At 36.8% G+C, this 9,255-nt stretch overlaps 1 long non-coding RNA gene across 1 annotated transcript; it reads left to right on the forward strand.

The window, feature by feature from the left end:
- The first annotated feature begins 7,434 nt into the window (after positions 1 to 7,434).
- On the forward strand, positions 7,435 to 9,255 carry LOC123871039. Its single transcript, XR_006797197.1, has 3 exons — positions 7,435 to 7,852; positions 7,970 to 8,089; positions 8,764 to 9,255. It is a non-coding gene; the product is annotated as an uncharacterized LOC123871039 (long non-coding RNA).

Below are 9,255 nucleotides of genomic sequence, written 5' to 3' on the forward strand. Positions count from 1 at the left end.
AGAATCGACCAAGTAACTTTTGATGTAGTGAACGTCAAAGATGACACGAAATCCAAAATTCAGTAATAGTCTTTTGGTATTTTAGGCAATAAAAGATAAACTATGAATAAATTGCAAAATGTTGTCTGTCAATTTAATAAAACAGGAAATATTCTACAAAGTAGTATATACATGTTTTACATAAATGCAGTGTTTAATAAAATATAGGGGGGCAAAATGGCTTAAGAATAGCTCATGCCGGTTCAACACTCTTATATACCTATTACCTACCAATACAAAATATTGTACTAGGGTTTTTTTCACCCACGAGTTTTATCCAAAACGCAGCGACTATGGAGAAAATGTAATTGACTCTGACGTACTTAACTTTAAGTAAAAGTTTTGGCATTTAAAACTTTACTGTGAAAGATTAAAAATACATTCGGCTATACCTATTCCATGTAGTTTACAGCCTGATTTGGGATTTAACTTGCATGATCTGGCGGCCCTCTAGATTTGAGACCTGGGGCGAACCATACTCTCTGTCTAACCCTGAATCCGCCAATGTTTAGAGGGATATTGTGTTTTGCACGCAGTGTTCACGAATCACGGGCAGAATTCACAGCCACGATTTACGCGCGAGTGTAGAGCGGTCTTAATAAATAATATACCAGTAGGTACAAAATACTGTACTGAGGCTTTTTCTTTCACCCATGAGTCTTATCTTGAACGCAGCGATTGTGGGGAAAATGTAATCGGATTACTCACGTACTTAACTTCACGTAAAAGCTTTGGCATTTAACGCTGTACCGTGAAAGATAAACACAGCCTACTAGTTGCACGAAAAAGTTTCTTTCAGTAAAATTTCGTATATAAATGAGCTTATAACGCTGTAAAAACGAAGCACGTGGAATCATTTCGGTGTCAGTCTGTATTTCATCTGATGACTGCTACGGCTGGATTTTACATCATCATTATAATCAGCATCATGATCAACCCATTGCCAGCCCACTACTGAGAATGGGTCTCAGAATGAGAAGAGTTTAGGCCATAGTCTGCCACGCGGGCCTAGTGCGGATGCAGACTTCTCACACATTTGAGAACATGATTATTGACGGCTTCCTTCTGGGAAAGACTAAGACACAGTACTAACTCCATCTTATGTGCTGTTAACGAAGATCTGAGTAATCCTTTTTCTAAAAATTGGTCAAACCTGCATCGGTGCGACAACAACAGCTTTATTTAGATTAGTTTATATTATGTATATCTACATTAAGCTGTATATTATTTTGTGTTTTTTCTTTTTCTTTTTGTTTGAGGGTTGTCTTGTGACTTATATTGCCTGAAATAAAAAAAAATATTATTATTATTATTATTAACAGAGACAAGTAAAAGTCTTAGATCCAGCTTAACTTTCACTAGAAAATCCTAGGATTTGCCCTCGTTCGGGCTTTAACAATTGTTGAGATTAGAATCATATTGAAATCTAATATAAACCTTGGAAGTTATAATTGAGTGCAAATACAAACGCAGATCACTTTGTTTCAAGCGATTTTAGACAAGAGACAAAGCACCCAATTCATTTCATGAAAAGTCTCAGAAACCGTTTTAAAGAAACCACTGTAAATAATGAGCTACTTACAATAAGAGTGCTTATAACTAAGGCTCTTACGGCTTGAGAGTTCTTGAGGCCGGCAATTTAGAAAAATACTCTTGTTAGTAGGTATAGCAGGTATAATAATTTATTCATCATGGATGGATGTAGAAAGTAATACCTAAGTACTCGTAATTCTTACTTGACAGTAACGTATCGCCAAAATATTACGGATAGATAGAATAATAGGAACCAGACGTGAAACAACAAAACCAAAAAACTGGTCTAACGAACTGGGCACACGAAGGGTTCCGTATCATCGTAGGTACCTAAGTGTAATTATTTTTTAATTCACATGGCGGCCAAATTTTTATTATTAGTAATTATAATGGCAATAGAAATTATCTCTGTGAAGACTTCAACTGTACCTATTACAGTCCATAAGACACAGCCCGCTACCAAACAGGCAGACAGACAAACGGACGGACAGTGGAGGCTTAATGTTAGGGTCCCGCGTTGGCAACCTTTGGAATAGACAGAATCCTTAAAACGATTGGGATTCTTCTGTGTATGAAACTTTTATTCCTAAATCACATACTAAGGAATTTTTTAAGTATTTTTATAGCTTGTCGAACTAGAGCACTCCCAAGTTTTTCCTTTGCTTAAGTCGTAAGCACTCTTGTTACAAGGAGATTCTTATAAGCGCTGTTTTAAACGGTGCCTCTCAATTTTTACTACTATCATTAGGCACTGGCTTGCTTGGTTTCCGCTTTTATTTTCCACTTTTAAGTGGCCTAATACTGAAACGAATCTTAAAACATAAGACCGTTCTAAACGCTGACTGTTTTTAAACATTTTTAAGGTTCCGTACCTCAAAATGAAAAACGGAACCCTTATAGGATGACTTTGTTGTCTGTCTGTCTGTCCATCTGTCGCGTCTGTTAAAAAAACTTCCGGTTGACTTAGAATCATGAAATTTGGCAGATAGGTAGCTCTTAAGTGCCCACGCACTCGAACTGAACTGCTCGTCGCGGCAGCGCCCCGCACGATATTACGCGCGTCGCGGCTGGAGAGAATATCAGTTCGAGTGCGTGGGCACCTTTATAGCACAAGTAGGAAAAATCCGAAAACCGTAAAGTGGTTACATTAAAAATATATATGTTTATGAACAAATAGTTATTATTATTAGTATTTTCAATTTTCAAAGTAAAATAACTTAAGGGCTTCACCGGTACACATTCTGAAACAGATTTTTATTTTTATGCATATTACCTACTTTTTTTTTTTTTTGGTATAGACAACATCAAAATCAGGGAGACAGCATCAAGACCAGGAGCCGCAGCAGAAATGGTTGAAACTTGTAATCCGCGTAAGTATGGCTCTTTTATCAAGAGTTACTTACATTTTTGTTCCGTTTGCCGTGGAGACCCTGTGGCCATGGAGACTGCTAAAATTTTTACGAGACGCGGTTAGTTGCCTCATCTGGTGATCTCGAGACATTCTACGCGGGCATGATTTGAAGGTACAGTAATTAGATGAGGCTAGCTTTTAATTTTATTGTAATATTTTCAACTTCAGAACCATACAAAAATGTATAAACAATCCAATTAAGTATGTATTTCTAAAAATTCATACCTAAACATAAGCAATAGAATACGTCACTGATAGGCTACTAATAGGTAGGTACCTACACGACGGAGTTATAGGAAACAGTAATTTGGGCATAACTTGACACAGATTCAGATTGACGAAGGTTTCTATTCTATGTTATTTTGATGATAGAAATACCTACTTGTTATATCGCAAATGGAAATTTTATTGATCAGTGAATTTGAAAATTGATTATGCATATTAAACATGTTGGTGACTGATAATAATTGGGTACCTTAAATAACTTTTTGTAAGTACTTAATAGGTACATAACAAAACTTTAAAAGCTTTTTTTTTCAGATGCAAGTTATCCTGGTGGTAAGTGATGATCCAGTCTAAGATGGTAGCGGGCTAACCGCGAAGGGCTATGGAAGTTTTATTAAGCCCATACCCCATTGGTTTTTAGGGTTCCGTACCTCAAAAGGAAAAACGGAACCCTTATAGGATCACTTTGTTGTCTGTCTGTCAAGAAACCTATAAGGTACTTCCCGTTGTCCTAGAATCATGAAATTTAGCAGGTAGGTAGGTCTTATAGCACAGATACTGAATCTGAAAACCACGAATTTGTGGTTACATCATTTAAAAAATGTGTTTCAATTTTCATAGTAAGATAACTATACCAAGTGGGGTATCATATGAAAGGGCTTTACATGTACATCCTAAAAAAGATTTTTATTTATTTTTATGTATAATAGGTTTTGATTTATCGTGCAAAATGTTCGAAATAATACCCGTGTACGAAACCCTCAGTGCGCGAATCTGACTCGAACTTGGCCGGTTTTTTTTATACGTCCATGGTTAACCATGGACGTATAAAAAAAACCGTTAATGGACGTGTAAAAACGTATACGTGTAAACGTAAAATAGTAGAAATAACTCGTTTATCTCTACTGAGCTGCGTAGAGAAATATTGTGCGTTTTAAAATTTTTGACCCGAATTTTATACACCTGTGTATGCAATGTGCACCAATTCGCGCCCCGTTGAACGATTTCCATGCCGCCTACCTGTCGGAAATGACGGCTCAGAGTTGTTTCATCAATATACCGAGTACTTTAACTGCAATTGTTAAATTAGCTTATGTAGCTACCAGAATTTTACCGAATTTCACGGTGAAGCAAAATATTGTGGTATTATATAAGTAATACACGTCTTATAGGTAGATATACTTCCACATATTAAATGTACCCCAGATCACTCCGAGCATAGCTGCTCTCTCCCTGCCTGCAAAATTCCGTCAAAATCAGTTCAACCGTTTCAAAGACTAGTCCAAAATGAGAACAGGAAAATGAGTGTTTGTACTTCACATAGAAACCCATAAAGACGATTGTTTTCAAATTCAGACAGATTTCATCATCATTATCATCTCAGCCCATGGTGAGCTGAGCACGGCTTAGAATGAGAAGGATTTAGGCCATGATAGTCCGCTATGCTGACCAAGTGCGGATTTGCTGACTTCGGACACCTTTGAGAAGTTGCAAACATTATGGAGATATCTTAAAAATGCCGGTTTCCTCGTGATGTTTTCCTTCACTGTTAGAGGAAGTGATATTTAATTGCTTAAAAAAAAGCAGATTTAATGCAATGTTATTTGTTGGAATAGATCTAACTATAGATAAATAAATAAATCATACAGCATACCTACATCAGTGATCGCACATGGAATGAATGCCTCGCCGGAAATTGCGATCGTGAGCGATTACGTCACACCTGGAAATGACGTAGCAGCTATGTATACAGAAATCCATACTAATGTTATAAATGCAAAAGCTTTTAACAATAACCTCTTCGAAATTCCCCACATTAAATCAAACCATCACTGATATTTCGTAGATAAGACGAAATTAGCTTACTTACTTACCTACTTAGGAAAGCGCGTGCGACGCATATTATTTGGTATTCCCAAGTTTTAATTTGGAATTTATAAAATGATATTGACGGGATCATTATAAAATACTTAAACCCAATCAGATAAACACAACTGTTAAATGCTAGGTATACCATAAATCATAATATAATAATATATACTGTCCGTAGTCGGGTAATAAACAGAGTGGTCCAACATCCCAGAACCGGCAGAGTTACTTTACTTCTGAAAAACGAAATGTGTGGGATAGCGTTCCTGTAGTGTTAGTAGGTACTTTTAAAGTACTATGTAAAAGTGGATAAGTACCTATTATCACTTGTATTGCATGAATTAATTAATTAATTAAAATGCAGATTTTTTGAGTAGGTATTATAATATTATAAAATAACTCAGATTATAAGATTAAAATATATTATTTCCGCCGGCAGGAAGGTCTGGCAGGAAGTAGGTATTAAATATTAATTATTACCAATATTCTGTAAAATATACAAAAAATATGCACTCAGACTTCAAAAAAACTGAGTAGGTAGGTAATGTTTTTACGTTTTTATAGCTGTAAAGCTGATTCCTATAAATTGGCAGTCAAGTGTCGGCACAAGCTAGCAGACATCCGTATGTGAAGTACACACACACTAACACTTCACACACATTAATTTAATTCAATATATTTGTTATCTTAAATATTTGCACACTAATAATTTAGTAGAAAGTTAAGGCCTCTATTCATGAATTTCAATCTTATTGTACCAACTTTCTTGCAAATAAATTATCTTATCTTCTCTATCTCACACAATGTGTTTTCCAGTAAATAAGTAACGTCTGGTGGTCGTGGGATATGCTCCAGAGACTTTTGATGTCTCTGGGAACTGGAAATTAAGTAGGTATGTCAAGTGGCGGTCAGGCTCAGGTTGTGACAGCAATTTGTCTGCCTCGTCTCCCTCATGCCTGGCCGAACAGATAAGGAGTTTATGAAGTTTCTCTATTAATTTTCATCAACTACCTAACCTGAAAGTAAGTAATTGCCTATAGTTACGTAGGTACATTAATTAAACTCGCATTATTTGCCTGATTCATTCGAAATTATCAATTTTTTTTCTTTTAATATTAGGTTTACTTATGATATATTATTTAGTCAAAAACAGTAAAGTAATAATCGACATTTAGAATTACGCCTAGTTCTTCAAAAGAAAACATATTTTACATAAAGACATTTGAAGTAATTATAAAGTAAAGTGTGACATGCAGTTGTTAATTTTTTAAATTTGTAGTTTTGTAGGTATATAGTTTATTTACGCTCGAAGTTGCCTCAATATTTGCCCTAAAATAGAGATTTTTTCAACTTTTAAAATAACTACAGTTTTAGTACAATAATTATTGTAGGGCATAGACAATGGAGATATAAATCGATATATGGCTTAGTTATAAATCTAGACAAAGAATAAAATAATAGGCATACTTAATACGTTTGTATGGAGAAGCGCGTAAAGAAGTGTAGATTGACTACCAATCACAGCAATTTATTTTTAAAGTTGTGACTTCACCTACATAGATACCTATTTACTGATCTAGATCGACTCCTCGATCTACGAAACTTACCTAAACAACTGGGGCCTACTTGATTATAACATCGGTGTAAATGGGTCGTCATTTCCATGTCACTTTCATGACACTTGGGTACTGAACGGTGAACCTATTAAAAGGCGAGGGAGCAATATAAAGGCTCAGGAGCTCGAGGAAAATATTCCGAGGTTTAATAGAATAGCCTTTGTAGGGTCCGTCACCTAGTTTTTGACGTGACAACGTCTTATAATTCGATACAGCCGGCTGCACGCACGAAAAAACATGACGCATGCGGCGTTACCTCGCCGCAGGCGAGGTAACGCCGCGATCGGCCTTTGTTGTCACGTTCAACTATCGTCAGTAAACCGACTTTACAGACAACCAATTTTTTTAGTATAATTTAATAGTTTAGAGACTACAATCGTGACTTTGAATTAATTTTACATGTGGCGGTTGCTCACACCGAGACCGCTGCCGCGCGTGAGGTGGGACCACACCTCGCGCCATCCCTTCTTGCCCCGCGCTCCGCACCGGACCGCGGCGCGGCGCGCGCGCATCGTGTCTCGACTCTCGAGTAGTCTCTCGCCATACCACCAAATACTACGGGAGTTTCCAGAAATCACGCGGAAGATGTGGCGGTTGCTCACACCGAGACCGCTGCCGCGCGTGAGGTGGGACCACACCTCGCGCCATCCCTTCTTGCCCCGCGCTCCGCACCGGACCGCGGCGCGGCGCGCGCGCATCGTGTCTCGACTCTCGAGTAGTCTCTCGCCGTACCCAGGCCCGTGACACCTTTAGTTCTTTCTTAGCCGCAAAGCGCTAGTATCGCAACAAGCTGCAGCCATATTCTTTTTTCTAGTCGATGGCCATATACATAGACTCTGTGGCATACTATTCTCTCGTTAGAGAGTAGTATGTACCTTGCTCTGTGGTATATATACTGGGAAGCCATATTGTTTATTGTTGTTGTCTCCAAAGGTTAATAATTAATTATGGGAATTGTGGTGATCCCAATTAATTCCTGTAAATATAGGACTCAGTGCTTTGCCGAAGGCTCAATTGTTGAACAGACACGTATGCCAGAAACACTTCGATAGACATCAGTTCGACAGTATGGGGTGGTATGGGTACCCGACGTACGCATGGTTATCTCTACTTGTTTACTGAAAAGGAAAATACTTCACGGAATTCCTGAGCTCATTAGGTAAGTTGATTTCATGTTAAAGATGTATTAAGCACTAGGCATTCCCTAACATAGTTTTTACTTAGTGCTTTCATACCATATTTCATGTGAATAAACTGTGTAAAATTCTTTTTTCAGCTGAACATGATTTCAGTGATCACAATTTTATTATGCTTTACAACCAACTTCAGATCAACAGAATTCAACATTCAGAAGATTCAACAGTATCCACTCAAAGTACAATAATAATAATTAGTGGTGAGTTAGTACAAAATTATCTGTTCTGTGTCTAGTAACTATTTTATTTATTCTTTGCTAACATTGCCTTAATTATGGCTAAAGTCTTATATGCAATACAAATATTGATGTGATGGTCTCCACGGAACCACTACTTTAACACTGTACTGATGTCCATACAGTAGATTTTATCCATACTTCCATACTAATATTATAAATGCGAAAGTGTGTCTGTCTGTCTGTCTGCTACCTTTTCATAGCCTAACAGTTTAACCTATATTGACGAAATTTGGTACAGAGTTAGCCTATATTCTGGGAATCAACATAGGCTACGTTTTATCCCAGAAAATCAAAGAGTTCCCACGGGATTCCATAAAACCCATCATCCTCTTAGCCGATTTGTATGAGATTTGGTACTGAGGTAGCTTGCATCTAGTAATTGACATAGGCAACTTTTTATCCCTAAAAATCAAACACTTCCCACTGGATCTTTAAAAATCCTCCTAGTCCTCTAGTTTTAGTTTAGTTTATAGCTGTATTTTTTAATCAATCGGTTATATTATTATTAGACCAATTTTAATATGTAGGTACCAACTATCAGTCGTCTCATTAAGAATCCATGTAGTTTTTCATACATAATTTCTTGTTTATATAATTTAATTTTTCATTAATAAAATAATATTATTCCTTTACAGCCAATTTGACAACCAAGTGCAGGTATTTTATTAAAAGAATAAAAGAAATGTTTATCAAAGAAAACAAGAAGCAAAGGCTATTTTCAGAAGGATCCTCAAAGATGACTTTTGGTAAATATATAAAGTGTATAGATTAAGAAGCAAGAAATATAAAACTGAATTTGATAAGTTGTTTTATTTTACACCTAAATATATGCAAAAAAAATAAAATTATAGAGGTACCCCGTTTCAACATTGTCATGGGACATCACTATGCTATCGATATCGACATCGACACAAGGTCGGATTGTGTCCCAACACTTTTTGCGACACTAGCGCTATGCGGCTACAACGGAACTAACCGTTTACTTTTGCACTGTCCTATCTGTCTTTAGACTGTATATAGTGATCTGTGGCCGTACCTACCTACCTACACGCGCTTGTTCCGCGTGCGCTTGCGTTTGCCTATTGTGACCGTTACTCATTGTAAATATAAATAATAATAAAAGTAAA

The sequence above is a fragment of the Maniola jurtina genome, chromosome 2, assembly GCF_905333055.1.
Source record: "Maniola jurtina chromosome 2, ilManJurt1.1, whole genome shotgun sequence".
NCBI classification, from domain to species: Eukaryota; Metazoa; Arthropoda; class Insecta; order Lepidoptera; family Nymphalidae; genus Maniola; species Maniola jurtina.